The sequence below is a fragment of the Rhinopithecus roxellana genome, chromosome 19 (assembly GCF_007565055.1).
Source record: "Rhinopithecus roxellana isolate Shanxi Qingling chromosome 19, ASM756505v1, whole genome shotgun sequence".
Lineage (NCBI taxonomy): Eukaryota > Metazoa > Chordata > Mammalia > Primates > Cercopithecidae > Rhinopithecus > Rhinopithecus roxellana.
The window spans coordinates 37,241,913-37,260,699 of record NC_044567.1 but is presented as its reverse complement, the minus strand read 5'-3'; the positions used below and the strand labels follow the sequence as shown (position 1 = coordinate 37,260,699).

The 18,787-nt window shown below is 39.9% G+C and overlaps 1 long non-coding RNA gene across 1 annotated transcript in view; it reads left to right on the top strand.

The window, feature by feature from the left end:
• Nucleotides 1-935: 935 nt before the first annotated feature.
• The window catches only part of LOC115894906, a 32,871-nt gene continuing 15,019 nt past the window's right edge, over nucleotides 936-18,787 (top strand). The window contains exon 1 of the long non-coding RNA XR_004055139.1: nucleotides 936-978. This is a non-coding gene — a long non-coding RNA (uncharacterized LOC115894906). The remainder of the gene's footprint in view (nucleotides 979-18,787) is intronic.

Genomic DNA, 18,787 nt, shown 5'->3' with positions numbered 1-18,787 from the left:
CACTGCCCATGGCGGGGCAGGGTGGGGTGGTATTGGGGCACTATGCAGCAACACCCATGGCTGGGTCAGATTGTGGGCACTATCAGGTGCTACACTGCCTGTGAGGTGGTGTTTTGGGGGTATATCGGGGTTACATTGCCTGCAACTGGCACGGGGTATGTTGGGTGTGTTATCTGGGGGCTTCACTGCCAGTAGCAGGGGGCAGGTTAGGAATGCTGTCAGAAGTTACACTGCCAGCGGTGTGTTGGTGGGCTGTGGAGGTGGCAGTGACAGTGTCAGCAGTGGTCTCGTTCTTCCTTCTGGTGACCGTTCTCTTCTTGCTGAACTCTGAACTCTAGAAGGTGATCTCCTCCTGTTCCTGCAATCTTGAGCAGGGTAGGGCTTCCACACCTATCGTGGTTCCCTAGCCCGTGCCCCAGGCGCTGTGTTGCAGAGACCACCTGGGACTACCGGGTAGGAATTAGTAGGTATCACGGGGAACTGTGGGGACAGGGCACTGTAGGTGGAGGTGTCAGGAACGGGAACCAGCACTTGGGTGGGGAGGGCTGGTTGGGTCTGAGTTTCTCCCACTCCTGCTTCGCAAGGAGCGTAGCCTGGTGGGTCCAGCAATTTCTGTCCAGCTGCACCTGGCCAGGGGCCGGTTTCAGCAAAGGCACTCAACACCCACCCCAGGCCCCAGTTCCTGGCCAGCTTTTGCCAGAAGGATAGGCTGGACTTTGGAGGATGGGTGTGAGTGCCTTCACTGAAACTGGTCCCTGCCACCCAGTTGCCAACATGACAAGGTGAGGCTCTAACACTACCACTCCCTGCGTCCCATTCTAGGTTTTTCTGGCTTTGCCTGCCCAGCTACTCCAAGCCAGGCCGGACGAGGAGGAGAAGTCACCTGTGCTACGCTGGAACCTTTCATATAGCGTGACTCTGCAGCTCACCTCATGCGCGATTGGTGGCAGCAACGGAGACTGCAACTCGACTGGAGTGGTAGGAGGATGCCCGCGGGGGCAAAGTGTTAGGAACCTTGTAGGGTGGGCTGCTGCATTGAGGGTGACAGTGGTTGTATTGGCATCGGTGCTAGTGGTGACAGCAGCAGCAAGTCTGGGAACCGGGACGGGGAGTAGGAGTGTTGCAGGGCCCAGCCCGACCTGGGGTGGGGAGGAACCTGCGGGTGCTGTACCGCCGGCGTTGGCAGTGGTGGAGGTGCACCTAGGGAAAGGAGGAGTCCTCCCCCTCCTCCTGCAATCTCTGGAGAGTGCCCTTCTCCTGCTGGTGACTGAGCTAGGCGAGTGGCAGCATTATCTCATTCTTAACAAAATTTAGGGGGTGACTCTTTGTGTATCTTTTTTGCTGCTTTTTTGTTGTGATAGTCTTGGACATTTTCATGAATTGGAGAGGGGATAAAAGGTTTCGTAATAGGCCTTCTGATTCCCACACCTGTTCTTTCTCTTCTAGCCTGTATTTTCTTCTTTTCATCTTGCTCCTCATTTTCTTTTGCTGCTGCTTCTATTTCATGTTTCCATTCTTGTTTCTTCTTCTCTGTTTTCTTTATGCCCAGCAATGGTCATAACAAACGACAAACCAAAACAGTTAAAAAGAAACTAGTTGTCACTGTGTTGTATTTTCAGAGTAACTGGTCCCTTACTGTGTTTTAGAGATGAGGAAAAAAAATCTGTCGTATAATTAGTTATTTGGATACCTATGCTTTCATGATTGTGTTAACCCACTTATGCCTAGTGTTCCATCGTTGGAATGGTAAGCATGAGGGAGTTACTTATATCCTACTGCTCAAGGTCATCGACAAGGTCTGATTTTTCACACATGCAAAATTTCAAAAAATTGCAACCTCCGGTATAAATGGGCTAATGTGTTGTAAGTAGTTATTCAAGTTATCAAAAAACGAAGCATCACACAAAATATTGGTAGCAAAGAGCCATTTCCCCTCTCTCACATAGTTGTCTGGAGCTTTGCAAGAGTCACAGGACTAGTAAGTGCTAATTTATGAGATCATTAAGTGAACTGTATTCACTTTATTTCTCTGCCACCATTTTCTTTTCTTTTTTTTCCTTTTCTTTTCCTTTTTTTTCTTTCCTTTTCCTTTTCCCTTTCCTTTTCTTTCCTTTCTTTTCTTTCCTTTTTTTCTTTTTTTTTTTGATGGAGTTTCACTCTTATTGCCCAGGCTGGAGTGCAATGGGGCAATCTTGGCTCACTGCAAACTCTGCCTCCTGAGTTGAAGAGATTCTCCTGCCTCAGCCTCCCGAGTAGCTGGGATTATAGGCATGCGCCACCATGCCTGGCTAATTTTGTGTTTTTAGTAGAGAACAGTTTTCTCCATGTTGGTCAGGTGGGTCTTGAACTGCGGACTTCAGGTGATCCACCTGCCTTAGTCCCCCAAAGTGCTGGGATTACAGGTGTGAGGCACCACGCCCAGCTCTCTGCCACCATTTTCAAGAGTATTGTCAGCTGCATGAGCAAACCTGATTCATCCCCACCTCTTTGAAAGAGAAAAAGGAATGTGGGAGAATCATGTGTAGTGCTGGTGGTGGTGGTGGTTGTTGAGACAAAGTCTCACTCTTGTCCCCCAGGCTGGAGTACGATGACGCAATCACGGCTCACTGCAACCCCCACCTCCTGGGTTCAAGCGGTTATCCTGCCTTGGTCCCGTGAGTAGCTGGGATTACAGGCACCTGCCATCATGCCTGGCTAATTTTTGTATTTTTAGTAGAGGCGGGGTTTCACCATGTTGGCCAGGCTGGTCTAGAACACCTGACCTCAGGTGATCTACCCGCCTCAGCCTCCCAAAGTGCTGAGATTTCAGCTGTGAGCCACCGCGCCCGGCCATGTATAATGTTTTAAGGCAAAGATTCACAACCAAAAACAAGACTTTATTAACTTTTGCCTCTAAGTAGCTGCAGTGTTGAGCCCTCTTTTATTCCTAGTATTACTACTTTTGATGTGAACTTTCTTTATTTTTTACTGATTCCTTTAGAAGTTTATACATTTTCTTGATCGCTTTAAAGACAATCTATATTGTGTCATTTTTCAAGCCCGCAGGAATGTGTAAGGCTTATAATTTGGACACTTTTTAGTTATTTTTAAGGTTGTGAGCATGAAAGAAACTGTTGATATATGCAAGACTATGTATAAATACCGCTAGATAGCTTATATTGAAGAAATAATATCTAAACTTTTGTCCAGAGTTGATTGGGTGCAGTTTCGTAGGTGTGTTTCTCAATACATTGCATTCATATTTTAAAGCATATAGAAATTTGAATACTAATTAACCTCATATAGTCGTTTTTTTATAGGTTTAATATTTCTAAAGACTAAAGACATCACAGCCCCCTTTTAAGATTCAGTAATATTAATAGAATTTGAGATATCCTGGGTTAGAATCCAACAAATTCAGAGGAAAATTGTTAAATTATATAGCTGTAGAGCAGGAATGAGACCCAGGTTCTAAGGTCTAAGTGGGCCATGAGCTACCATACAGGTACATCAGTGACTGGGCATAGAGTCTGCAAAATTACAGGATGGTAAGAGAATGAGCTGTGGACCCTGTAATTGTATGTGAACATGAATTCTGCATGGTGCCTCAGTTTATCCATCGTAATTTACAGTGGGGATAGTAGTTTCTTTTTCTGCTCAGTTGTCTGAATGATTTCCCTAGTCTGTCTTGATGCCCACATGAGAGTATCTAAGGTAATTTCTGACAGCCTGGGACTCCTTAAAGAAAAACAGAAGGTGCCACAAATCCCATTTTAGGAGAAACCTCTGTTTTCCTCATGGAGCCCCAAGAACTTTAAGCAGGTAGGTCCCTCTCAAAATCTCAGGCTCTCCTCTGTTTTGCCTTGCATTATGTGACCTTTTTGGTTTGGGTGGGCATCAGAAATTAGTAGGGGAGAGAGATCTAAAGAAAGTTGTGGATGTGAAGATGTATTTATGCTAAAAAGTTATGAAGGAAAGAAATGTTACGTGAGAGAGGATCTTGTATGGCAAATTCTTGTTCTAAAGTAGTATGACTAATTATGAAAGAGGGAAATACAGGACAAGTCAGAAAGTGTAATCATTTCATAGATGGTCTGTGGAAGTTGTGTTAGGGTTCATAAAATGGGAAAGAAAAACTTAACAACTGCTAGATCTTTTGTCGAGAAGTGTTGTGTGTGATGTATATATAAAGGAGCTCTAATGGCTTGGCTTAAAAGAAAATGAAAGCTCTTAAATATTTTGTCACAAAAACAGAAGCACTAATGCCTTTTATTTCTTGTAACTCCAGTAATTTTTGGGAAATAAAGACGGTGTCAAAATCATTGGTAAAATAAAAATACCTTCAAAATTTATCCATTTGGTCTAATTTAAGTCAGAGATTAAATTTTTGAAGTATTGTAATGTCATAATTGATTCTTTGATATTGGAAAATTGTTCCGTTTACCTGGTTTGGGGCCGATTTCTATGTAAGGCCTCCAGACAGGGTAGCCACGTCTCCTAGTTACGCTGGAAAGAGTCAGACTTATCTACAGTTCTGTTTTGTATCCTAGACTCTGCACCTGGTGCGTAATTAAAACTTCCCGCTGCTGCTGCTAATCTCTGGGTTCCATTTAAAGTCCTTCTATCACATGAATACTATCCCCTGTACTAATTTTTTTTCCACAGTTAAATACTTACAATCATTTTTGCCCACTTGACCCAACCATTAGTGATGTATTTTAAAAATACTTATAATGTGTCACAATATATTTAAGCAAATGTAAGGAATGACATTTTTGTTTCTGTCAGCATTTATATAGCATTTATGTAGCAATGCTATCTCAAGTATTTTTAGTCACTTAAATATTACATAATAGATACGCTTTTGATTCCTTTCTGTGTAAATAAATACAATTGTGTGATATTCCGTAAATATTATCAATTACATGTTTCATTTATAGAATATACTTACTAAAATTAGAATTCTTTTTAAACACTATATTTACTTGTTGGCTTTATGATAACTTAGAAATGATATTCTGGATTAACTGTGACTCATGAGAGGGAGTTTGTGCAACTATAATCTTTCCACATTTTTACTAGATTTTCAAGACTTACATTAGAACCGTGAGAACAAGGTAATAAATAAGCCTATCTATTAATATCACCTTTGGTCAACTCTTGGCTAGACCCAGCGATAGTGTAGGAATTAACATAAACTTTTTACTAAAGGTATTGGATTTGTTTTGAGAGCACAGTTTAAAATCATTGACATAGAAAATTTAAAACTTTTTAGATTAAAATGTTTTAATGCTTTTGAAATTTTTAAAGAAAAATAGTTATTCTGGATTACATTGATAGGTTTTTTTAAATATAAGATCTGGACCAAGAGAAAGGGAGAGTAGTGATAAACGTCCAGGTTTTCAAGTTGAAAAGTAGCAATCGTTTTATTACAACAGATGGATTTGATGTCAAATTACAAATGTTGAAGACATTATGTGTAATCGACCAGAGTACCTATACAAGGCAAAGAAATGAAAGGCATTCAAATAGGAAAGGAAGGGGTGAGTCTGTCTGTTTTCTGAAAGTGTAATCTTAACATAGAGAAAATGATAGACTCCACCAAAAAAACTCATTAAAGCTGAAAAACCCATTCAATAAAGTTGAGAGTTACAAAATTAATAATACAGAGAGTATTCTTGTTTCTATGCACTGGTGAAAAACTATTATGTGAAAAAATCAATTAATAAAATTTACTTATAATAACATCAAAAGAAATACATAAGTAAATGAAAGACTAAGGAGTAATTTTAATGGAGAATGTGAAAGACGTGTATACTGAAAATTGTAGCACATTCATGAAAGTGAAAGTGGCATAAATAGAAAAACATCCTATATGAATTGCAAAAATTAATATTGTCAAAATTTCAATGCTACCCAAAGCAATCTACAGATTAAATGCAACTGCTATCAAATTCCAATGCCATTCTTCACAGAAATAGAAAAATTCGTCTTTTTTTTTTCAATTTTTTTATTATACTTTAAGTTCTAGGGTACATGTGCATAACGTGCAGGTTTGTTACATATGTATACTTATGCCATGTTGGTGTGCTGCACCCATCAACTCGTCAGCACCCATCAATTCATCATTTATATCATGTATAACTCCCCAATACAATCCCTCCCTCCTCCCCCCTCCCCATGATAAGCCCCAGTGTGTGATGTTCCCCTTCCCGAGTCCAAGTGATCTCATTGTTCAGTTCCCACCTATGAGTGAGAACATGCGGTGTTTGGTTTTATCTTCTTGTGATAGTTTGCTAAGAATGATGGTTTCCAGCTGCATCCATGTCCCTACAAAGGACGCAAACTCATCCTTTTTTATGGCTGCATAGTATTCCATGGTGTATATGTGCCACATTTTCTTATTCCAGTCTGTCACAGATGGACATTTGGGTTGATTCCAAGTCTTTCCTATTGTGAATAGTGCCGCAATAAACATACGTGTGCATGTGTCTTTGTAGTAGAATAATTTATAACCCTTTGGGTATATACCCAGTAGTGGGATGGCTGGGTCATATGGTACATCTAGTTCTAGATCCTTGAGGAATCGCCATACTGTTTTCCATAATGGTTGAACTAGTTTACAATCCCACCAACAGTGTAAAAGTGTTCCTATTTCTCCACATCCTCTCCAACATGTTGTTTCCTGACTTTTTAATGATTGCCGTTCTAACTGGTGTGAGATGGTATCTCATTGTGGTTTTGATTTGCATTTCTCTGATGGCGAGTGATGATGAACATTTTTTCATGTGTCTGTTGGCTGTATGAATGTCTTCTTTTGAGAAATGTCTGTTCATATCCTTTGCCCATTTTTGATGGGGTTGTTTGTTTTTTTCTTGTATATTTGTTTGAGTTCTTTGTAGATTCTGGATATTAGCCCTTTGTCAGATGAGTAGATTGCAAAAATTTTCTCCCATTCTGTAGGTTGCCTGTTCACTCTGATGGTAGTTTCTTTTGCTGTGCAGAAGCTCTTTAGTTTAATGAGATCCCATTTGTCCATTTTGGCTTTTGCTGCCGTTGCTTTTGGTGTTTTAGACATGAAGTCCTTGCCCATGCCTATGTCCTGAATGGTACCACCTAGATTTTCTTCTAGGGTTTTTATGGTATTAGGTCTAACATGTAAGTCTCTAATCCATCTTGAATTAATCTTCGTATAAGGAGTAAGGAAAGGATCCAGTTTCAGCTTTCTACTTATGGCTAGCCAATTTTCCCAGCACCATTTATTGAATAGGGAATCCTTTCCCCATTTCTTGTTTCTCTCAGGTTTGTCAAAGATCAGATGGCTGTAGATGTGTGGTATTATTTCTGAGGACTCTGTTCTGTTCCATTGGTCTATATCTCTGTTTTGGTACCAGTACCATGCTGTTTTGGTTACTGTAGCCTTGTAGTATAGTTTGAAGTCAGGTAGCGTGACGCCTCCAGCTTTGTCCTTTTGACTTAGGATTGTCTTGGCAATGCGGGCTCTTTTTTGGTTCCATATGAACTTTAAAGCAGTTTTTTCCAATTCTGTGAAGAAACTCATTGGTAGCTTGATGGGGATGGCATTGAATCTATAAATAACCTTGGGCAGTATGGCCATTTTCACGATATTGATTCTTCCTATCCATGAGCATGGTATGTTTTTCCATTTGTTTGTGTCCTCTTTGATTTCACTGAGCAGTGGTTTGTAGTTCTCCTTGAAGAGGTCCTTTACATCCCTTGTAAGTTGGATTCCTAGGTATTTTATTCTCTTTGAAGCAATTGTGAATGGAAGTTCATTCCTGATTTGGCTCTCTGCTTGTCTGTTACTGGTGTATAAGAATGCTTGTGCCGGGCGCGGTGGCTCAAGCCTGTAATCCCAGCACTTTGGGAGGCCGAGGCGGGCGGATCACGAGGTCAGGAGATCGAGACCATCCTGGCTAACACGGTGAAACCCCGTCTCTACTGAAAAATACAAAAAACTAGCCGGGCGAGGTGGCGGGCGCCTGTAGTCCCAGCTACTCGGGAGGCTAAGGCAGGAGAATGGCGTAAACCCGGGAGGCGGAGTTTGCAGTGAGCTGAGATCTGGCCACTGCACTCCAGCCTGGGTGACAGAGCGAGACTCCTTCTCAAAAAAAAAAAAAAAAAAAAAAATAATTATTGGCCAATCTCACTCATGCAATTCTAAAGAAAATATTAACTTAATCCAGCAGAATACACTATGACAATTTTGGAATACACCTGAGAATACAAGGTTGGCTTATCATTAGATAATCAATATAATTAGTCACATTAACATATTAAAACAAGAATACTTTGTAATCATCTCAACAAATGCTCAAAAGGAACATGGAAAAATGGAACAATCTGTTGCAAAGCTCTTAATAGAAAAAATAGAATAGAAGAAAAATACTAACCTGGTATGGTAGTTGGTCTCTGAAATGTCACACGGTAATTCTTACCTCCTGATTATTCTTACCTTCATGTATTTGTGTAATTTCTTCTATCACAGAACAAAATTTCAAAAAATTTAAGATCTAATGATTTTATTAGTAATTCATAAGTTGAGCAGCATCCCATTTGGGAAACCGAAAGGCATTTCCCTGAGCTGAGCAGAGGGAGAGCTCTTTATAGGCGGGAAAAGACTGAAGAAAGCAGCAATAAGGGCCGGGTGCGGTGGCTCAAGCCTGTAATCCCAGCACTTTGGGAGGCCGAGACGGGCGGATCACGAGGTCAGGAGATCAAGACCATCCTGGCTAACACGGTGAAACCCTGTCTCTACTAAAAACTACAAAAAAAAAACTAGCCGGGCGAGGTGGCAGGCGCCTGTAGTCCCAGCTACTCGGGAGGCTGAGGCAGGAGAATGGCGTGAACCCGGGAGGCGGAGCTTGCAGTGAGCTGAGATCCGGCCACTGCACTCCAGCCTGGGCGACAGAGCGAGACTCCGTCTCAAAAAAAAAAAAAAAAAAAAAAGAAAGCAGCAATAAGAAACAAAAAGTTGACCGGTTGTTTTAAAGTAACTTTCCTTATAGAGTGAAAGTAGGACTTTCTTACTGCACTGGTTCATGTTGAAGGGGCCCGTTTGGATGGGTTTCTATGAATCTCCTGTTTTCTGGAAAATGTTTTTTTCTAAGTTCTGTTTGATTACGTGGAAGCTGGCATGAGTGACTCGATTCTGTATTAGTCCGGACTGATTATGTCTAGTGCAGAAGCTCAGTCCGAGAAGTGACCTTCCATAACTTTTATCTCACACTTCTCCATGATGTTCAGCACATCTGTGTACTCAATAAGATAATGTGGAAATGGCAGTGTCTTACTTTCAAGGATGTTATAAAAACATTTTGGCTTCTGCCTTGCTGTCTCTTAGATTGCTCACTCTGAGGGAAGCCAGCAGGTATGTTCTGAGGGCATGTAAGCAGCCTTAGAGAGAGATCCATGCGGAACCTATCTAAAGTCTCCATTCAGCAACCAGCATCAACTTGCCAACCATATGAGCAGGCCATTTTGGAAGCCAGTACTCTAATTCCAGTCGATCTTTTGATGACTATACCCTTGGCTGATATTTTGACTACTACTTATTGTCTGACTGGCTGAAGTTTTGACTACAGTTTTACGAGAGACCCCCTAAGACAGAATCATATACCTAAGGTGCTCCCAGGTTCATTACTCACAGGTAATATGAGATAACATATGTATTGTTGTTTCAGGCCACTAATTTTTAACATAACTTGTTACACAGCAAAAGATAACAATATACCTGATAAAATGTTTTTGTAAAAAATTTAACAGCATTCTGTATATGCAATAATAAAATATTAAAATATTCACTTTAAATTAGGAACAAAATAAGGAATTCTAATGTCATCACTCTTTTTCAATATAACATGTTAAGAAATCCTAACCAGCTCAGTAAGGTGGAGAGGGAACTTACAAAGATTGTAAAATTAGAATAAAAACCTCATTATTTACAAGTGAAAAGTTGTCTCAATAGATAATGAAAAAAATTATAGACAAACTTAAAATTAGAGTTTAGTAAATTTTTCAGACAGAAAATCAACATATTGATTTTCATTGCAATTATTTATAGCAACAGCAAATAGAAATGCAATGAAACTATGCCATTTGAAATATCAACACCCCCAAAACACTAGGAATAAATTCAACAAAGCATATGTAAGAACTTTTTGTAGGATAACACTTTATTTAAAGGTTATAAAGAAAACTTAAATAAATGGAAATATATGCCGGATGCTTTATTCCTTTTTCCCTCTGGAGCCACTCTCAACTTTTCTCCACAAACTCTTGAAGACAAAATTTAAGGACTACATCAATGAGCTCCCTTGAACCCTGGATTCTGGTAGGCATCATCAGACAAGAAGCACTGGCATGAGATTAGAGAGCAAAAGGAATATTCAGCCAACTGTCTTCCTGCTGGATGGCCAAGGAGTGATTATATTCCTCTAATGAAGGCCACAGCTTCTGTAAAGTGAGTGGCTCTCTTTTACAGCTGGAGATTCAGCCTCTGGGTTCCAGTAACTACTCCCTCAATCTACTTTCCTTTGCTACTTCAGGAACAAGAGTGAAAATCATTTATTACTGTTGGTTTTCCATTAATCCTGCTCATTCATTTAAAAACACTTTTATTAAACTCAAATCAATTACCTTGTTTTAATGAGTAAGCCACTTCTTTCCTGCTTAAACTCTTGAGTAATAAGTCACTTGTACCAAAGTGGCCCCAGGAAGTGGGACTTTAGCATTGCATTGCTCATATGCTTAAGTACAGCACAAATTACTTTCTTGCCCTAGAAACCAATGGCACGTGATAGACTCACAGTTACCCAGATTAACACTGGTGGTGGTGTGTTATGAATGCAAATGGAGAGCAGGGAATTGGGGGATCGCCTATGGCCCCTCATTGCTTTGATGACAAAAGTGATTATAATAATGCAGGAGAGCACAAACGAAGAAAAGAAAAAACTTAAGGCCTTGAACGTTAACTCAGATTGTGGGTGAAAAATTAGAACGACTGTAAGACAGCGGGTGTCTCGGGACAATTATGGCCAAGATATAAGCCCAAGGCTTGATTATAAGTATTGCAGGTATCTTACACTAAAATAAAGCCACTGGACTGGAAGTATGGGAAATCTGAGATACAGCCAAGGCAGGGTATTGAAAGAGACACAAATAATTCTGTGAACTCTAAACCACCAAATACTGCTGGAACTCTTTTGCCAACAAAGCTACCTTTTCTTCCCCCTTTAAAAAGGACTAGGCCTCTTCTTGCATAAAAACTTCAACAGGTTGCATCACAGCCAATGCCTTATGAGACACCACTACAATTACTTATTTCCTTTAGGCTCATAAGAAGAGTTTGATCACAACCTGAAGTATAAGACTTGGTCCAGAAAATGAAAGTATTCACCAAGTTTGTTTTGGCAGGAGTCTGAGAAACATTCTCATAAGTGGATTTTAGGGTTATTAGATCCAAATGAAATATATATATATATATACACACACACATAAACTCATATTTTTATATATATATATAAACTCGTGTATAGTTATATATAAACTCATCTTTATATATATATATAAACTCATCTTTATATATATATATATCAGACTTAAGATGAGTTTATGTACATGGAAACAGTCACTTCAGATTCATGATTTAATGTTTTAACTTGAGCTTTTAAGAGTTGCATTAAATCTATGATGAATTTAAGTCTAGAATTTAAGCCTGTAAATGGAACAGTGGTTGTCCAACCTTAGCTCACACCGGAATCACCTGGAGGACTAGTTAAAACACAGGTTTCTAAGCACCACTCCAGAAGTCTCTGCTTTGGTAGCTCTGGGCTGGAGGCCACAAATTTGCATGACTACATTTCCAAGTACTTCAAGAACCGTTAGCCCTTTCTCTATGGTTCAGGTCACCAATTGGTGTTCTTCTAGATAAGTCCTTCCCAAATATCCTCTTACCCATGGCATGGGAGGTATTCATTCATTTCTACTTTGTCTGATTGACACAAAAGCCTAATGTCTTCTGGTACACATCAACACAAACAGAGAGTGATGTTGATTACAGCTATCTTTTGAGATGTGTTTTTTTAGAGCGCAAAGCATCACAACCCTTGACACCTAGTATACAGATAATGACTTGACAGTTTTTTTCCTTATTGCTACCAGCAAAGTTAGTTAGAAGCAATTTGTCTTTATATACTAGGAAAATCAGTATACTATTATACCCTTGTCACTCATCAGCCCTCCCATTCTCTGTCCATAATATATTCTAAAGGGAGCTTTATTTTCCTGATGGCCTACAAAGTATTTTGCCAGTTCATTTTATTGATGACATTTTCTTCATTGTATCTAGTGAGTAGGAAGAAATACATGTGTACCTGAGAGAGGGTGATAAACACCCATGAAACTCAGAGGCCTGCTACATTGGTGAAATTTCTGGACCCTCTGATCCGTGGTATGTTGGGATCTCTTTTATAAAGTAAAAATCAACCACTATATTTACCCCTGCCAATTAATAAAGAAAAATGAAAGGTGATGATACTCTAGATTTGGGGGTAATTATAACTTATTCAGCCTTACTGTTCCAAGGTGTTTACTAAGTTAACTGAATTCCTCATGGTTTTGAGCAGGACTTTGGAGCAAAAAAGTCTCTGCAGCAAGTTTAGGCTGCAGTGCAAGCTGCCCTGTCCCTTTAAACTTATGACCCACAATCGTAATTGTTTTGGAAAGATCTGTCGTAGAGAGATGCTAAAGAAAGCTTTTAGCAAACCCCAATATAAGAACTGCAGTGCAGGCCCTGAGAGCTTTGGAGTTAAGCCATGTTATCTTTCCCTCTTTCCCTGACAACTATATGCTGTCTGAAAAGCAGTCCCCGGTTTGCTACTGGGCTCTAGGAATACATAACCATGTGACACCAAGTATCTACACAATAGAAACTGCCTGTTACGTACTTGGTGTTATGTAATTTACCAAATCATAAAATTGGAACATTTTCAGCAGCTGTTGCATTGTGAGATGGGAATAGCATGGAATCCGGCACTGACAGGTGCTGAGTGCATGGGTAAACTGCACAAAGTGCTTTGGATTTCAGGGCCCACTCCCATGGCTGCCTCTTACTCCACCACTTACAGCCTTACAGAAAGTATTCTAAAACCAATTAATGAAAAATGAAACAAGACCGACCTGGCTGGTAAATAAATCTGCACTATGTTCTGCCATGAGTTAAAATAAAGGAAAGATAAAGACAGCAGTGAATGGCTGTCCTCCCAGTGGGTTGGTTGCTTACTTCACATGATTTAGAGACAGCCAATGATAAAGACCAACACCAACTTATAGCCAATGCTATATGCTGGCTGCTTATTCAGGGATGGAGAAAGAACAAAACTGATAAACTGGTAACAACAAAGGCTGAGACTGAACCTTGGTGCAGCATATAAAGATGATCATGTGCCGCATAAACGCCCACCAGAGGGTATCCACAACCTAGGACCTTAAGAATTAAATAGACAAGATCCTTTATCTGATGTCAATCAGTCTCTTTCCCCCGCCACTCTTCTCTTTGCTCAATGGAGTCATGTACTACAAGGCCCTAATGACGTGTGGAGGTTATACAGAGCTTGACAAATGATCCCCATCGTTAAGTACAAAACCTGCTAATAACAGATACACAAATAGAGCCCCAAATGGCACCATTTCCTAAGGAAACCAGCTAGCTACCTGACGGCTGATTGCAGACATACACAGTCATACATGGAGTGAAATTGCTGGTTCATATGGTCAAAGTATTTTAACTTTATTGGAGATTACTTGGCAGTTTTGCAAGGAGGTAGTACAATTTTAGATTCTCACCATAAGAGTTCCAGTTGCTCTACATTCTCATCATTCCTTGCTTTTCAGGTTTTTCATACATGAGCCTGTTTAGTATATGTAGTTGTTTTTACTGTACATACAATTTGCATTAGCTATGACAATTGAGAACATTTTAATATGCTTATTTCCATATGGATATTTGGTTTTCTGAGTGTCCAAATCTTTTGGTCATTTTTAAAAAGTATGTTGCTTATTATTCTGTTATTGTTGATTTGTGGATACACATTCTTTGTCAGCTATATGCTTTATGAATATTTTTTCTGAATCTGTGGATCATCTTTTTAGTACCTTAAGTTTATCTTTCTGTGAGCAAAATGTCTTAATTTCAAGCCTAATTTTTCAACTTTTTAAAATGGATAGGCCTTATTTGCCCTAAACAAACACTTGCTACACCAGGAAATTTGTGCATGTTTCCTTCTAAAAGCTTTAAAGTTTTTAGTTTTTGACATTTATGTTTATATTGAATTAATTTTAGGATAAGAAATAATGTAAATGGTCAATGTTAACTGATTTTTTTAAACCTTTTTTTACATTTTGACATATTTTTCCCCAGAAATATTTGTATTTTAAATTGAAGAACACTGCTTGGGCAACATGGTGAGACACTATCTCTACAAAAACTAGTTCTAGCTACTCAGGAGCCTGAGGAGGGAGAATCACTTAAGCCCAGGAGTTTAAGGTTATATTAAGCTATGATCATGTCCCTGTATTCCAGCTCGGGCAATAGAGCAAAACCAGAGAGAGAGAGAAAGAGCAAGAGAGAGAGAGAGAGAGAGAGCGCTCCGTTAACCCATTGAACTGCATTGGTGCATTTGTCAAAATCAAGTCATTGTATACGCTCTTTAGGCCTATTGGTATATTTGTCTGTGTACTAACACTCATTGGCTTAATTAATGTAGTTTTATTCTGCCTGGAAATATGGTGAGTCCTCCTTTTTTTGTAAGAATTGCCTTGACTCTTCTGCATTTTTAATAAAATACAGAATAAACGTTTTCAGTTCTAGAATTTAAAAACCTGCTAGAATTTGAAACGATATGATTATGATGGCTATGAATATATACATATCAGGAGAAACGGCCTCTTAACATTTTGACTTCTAATTTACGACATTATTTCTCTATTTAGTTTTTTTATTTCAATAATTTTCAATGTACAGGTCTTACACATGGTTCTTTATGATTATTATTCAGTATTTTATGGTTTTGTGTTTTTTTAGCCACTATTGTAAGTGGTATTATTTCCCCATTTTATTTTCCAATTTTGTGGTACTATACCAATATGATACCATTTGAAATTCTCCTACATGGCTCTGATTACCAATTTAAAAATTATTATTTCTTTTTCCTCTGTGTGCTTCAGTTTAGAGAATTTCAAATGACCTTATTTGAAGTCAATAACTTTTTTTTTCTGTGTCCATTCTACTTTAAGATAATCAGATTAATTGTTCACGTCCAACATTACAGTTCTCAGTTCTAGAATTTTCTCTTTTCATTTTCCTTTTCTCAGCTGAAATTCTTCATTTGTATACCAATTCATCCATTTTTTCTTCTAAATTACTTTAATTTTTTTCATCTACTGATTTCTGTATTTGTATCATCTATAGTTCTACTTCTTTTGACTTTTTAACTTTTTTTTAAAATACTTTCATCTAATTGTATTGCCTTGAAGGTGTTTTGACAGCAGTAGCCCTCTCTCACCACTCCTATTCAACATAGTATTGGAAGTTCTGGTCAGGGCAATCAGGCAAGAGAAAGAAATAAAGGTATTCAAATAGAAAGAGAGCAAGTCAAATTGTCTCTTTGCAGATGACATGTTTGTGTATTTAGAAAACCCCATTATCTCAGCCGCAAATCTCCTTGAGCCAATAAGCAACTTCAGCAAAGTCTCAGGATAAAAAATCAATTTGCAAAAATCACAAGCATTCCTATAAACCAGTAATAGACAAACAGAGAGCCAAATCATGAGTGAACTCCCATTCACAATTGCTACAAACAGAATAAAATACCTAGGAATACAACTTACAAGGAATGTGAAGGACCTCTTCAAGGAGAACTACAAACCACTGCTTAAGGGAATAAGAGAGACACAAATGGAAGAACATTCCATGCTCATGGATAGGAAGAATCAGTATCGTGAAAATGGCCATACTGTCCAGAGTGATTTATAGATTCAATGCTATCCACATCAAGCTACCATAAACTTTCTTCACAGAATTAGGCTTTTTAATTTTTTTATCAGGAATCACATTGTCTTAAAACTTTTCATGTCTTCTAGTTTTCTATTGCGTGCCACAATTTAAATACAAAATAGCAGCAGACACCTAAGTTGGTAAGTTCTTCCAGAAAGGACGGGCTTTGTTCCTTTGTTATGGAGCTAGAGGGTTATGTCCTCAATTTATGTATTTATTTATTTATTTATTTATTTATTTATTTATTTATTTTTGAGACGGAGTCTCGCTGTGCCGCCCAGGCTGGAGTGCAGTGGCTGGATCTCAGCTCACTGCAAGCTCCGCCTCCCGGGTTCACGCCATTCTCCTGCCTCAGCCTCCAGAGTACTGGGACTACAGGCGCCCGCCACGTCGCCCGGCTAGTTTTTTGTATTTTTTTTTTAGTAGAGACGGGGTTTCACCGTGTTAGCCAGGATGGTCTCGATCTCCTGACCTCGTGATCTGCCTGGCTCGGCCTCCCAAAGTGCTGGGATTCCAGGCTTGAGCCACCGAGCCCGCCTGTCCTCAATCAGTAGTTTAGATGACTTGGGTTCTGTCTCTAGAAGCTTCCAGAATGGGATCAGGCCCCACCCTCCATCAGGGCTTAAGCAACTTCTCTCTATTTTCCAACCTGCCTGCCATCAGGTTTTCAGAACCACTGCTTAGTCACCCAGATTCCTTATGTGGAGAATTTCATTAGCAGCCCTGTCAGCCAATTTGCACTGGTAAAAATCTCAACTTGCCTCTCCCTTTGGCATTAATGCTGCTTTGCTTATAATAGTCTTACTTTTCCACCCAATTATTCCTATAGACTCAACAAATGCATTCAGAAATGAAGGATGTTGCAGTCTCTGCTCATCTCAAGGTCTCACATAATTCTAAAATTATGTATTTAGGCCAGGCATGGTGACTCAGGCCTATAATCCCAGCACTTTGGGAGGCCGAGGAGGGTGGAATGCCTGAGCTTCAGAGGGAGAGTCATAATGAATAGTGGGTTTGAGAGATTCCTAGGGCGTTTTCTTCCTACTGTCATGATGGGGTAAGGTAAGCGGCCTTGGCCTCAGTCCCGCTCCTGCTGCTGCCTCTGCCCTCAGATTCTGCCTCTGGGTCTTCAGGCAGAGGTGCTGCTGCCCCAGAGAAGGTGCTTGACCTTCCAAGGGTTCCTGCTTGCTGCTCAGAGGCACACAATTTAGCATATAATTAGAACATCAAACAGGGAATACAGTGCAAGTTCCTAGGAAACATTTCCTGTGGGCACAGTCTGCTGCATATGCCGCAGTTGCACCCGATGGCCCACCCACAGGCTTTAATATCACAGATCCGTTTTAGACCCTTTCTCACAAAGGAATGGAATGAAAAGAAAGTTGAATGCAAATTAAGTACACTCTGTCACAGCCTCTCTGTCAGGGTTTCCTGGATCTACAGCACCCTTTCAAACATCACACTGACTACAAAGCAGTCATTGGAATGATTCTTTCACCAAATATTCAAAGAAAAGAAGTGCAAAGAGGGTGCAAAGAAAGGCTTTCTGTTGCTAGGCGTAAAGCTATCAGAAAGCAACAGGACTGTGAGGGTCCCTAGAGCAAATTTTGATTTTGTTTGATTTTGTTCTGAGTTTCCCAGTGTGCCCTATGGCTGGTATTTCCCTGGGTCATGGCTGTGATTACATCTCTGATACACAAATTAGCTATGGCAGCCTTGCTTCTGGGGGTGACCCGGAAATGGAGAGGACGCTTGAAGTCCTCGCTGCCCACGACGCAGAAGCCCCATGACCCCCGGCCCTGAGGGACTGTCTACTGGGTGCTCATGGCATGGGGACAGGCTTGCAGGACGAGAGCACTGGTCATACCAAGAGAACCTGTTCTGAGAATTGATTTTTCCACAAGACTAGTTGCTGAAAAGGCCCACTGTAACCCGGGGACCAGTTTAAGCTCATATTTCCTCAAACACACTGCTCTGACTCAAAGACCAACCTTACCTCCGGCTGTCACTCACTAGTCAGAGCTCGCCAGCTCTCAGAAGCTTCGCCAGAGCCAATATGCTTTCTTTCCAAGCCGTACCTAACATTTCTCTAATAAAACTCTCACCTTTCTTTAAAAAAAGAAAAAAAAAAAAACTTTTATTTTAGGTTTGAAGGTGCATGTGCAGGTTTGTTATCAGTTTACATAGGTGAACTCTGTCATGGGCGTTGGTTGTACAGATTTTTTCATCACCCAGGTATTAAACCCAGTACCCATTAGTTATGTTTTCTGCTCCTCTCCCTCCTCCCACCCTGCACCCTCAAGTAAGCCCCAGTGTCTATTCCCCTCTATGTGTCCATGTGTTGTCATCATTTAGCTCCCACTTATAAGTGAGAACATGTGGTATCTCATTTTCTGTTTCTGCCTTAGTTTGCTTAGGATAATGGCCTCCCACTCCATCCATGTTCCTGAAAAAGACATGATCTCATTTTTTATGGCTGCATGATATTCCATGGTGTTTATGTGCCACATGTTCTTTATCTAATCTGTCATTGATGGTCATTTAAGTTGATTCCATGTCTTTGCTATTGTGAACAGTGTTGCAATGAATATTTGTGTGCATGCGTTTTTACAGTACAATGATGTATATTCCTCTGGGTATATAAATCCCAAATGGGATTGCTGAGTCAAATGGTAGTTCTGTTGTTAGCTCTTTGAGGAATTGCCATGCTGCTTTCCACAATGGTTGAACTAA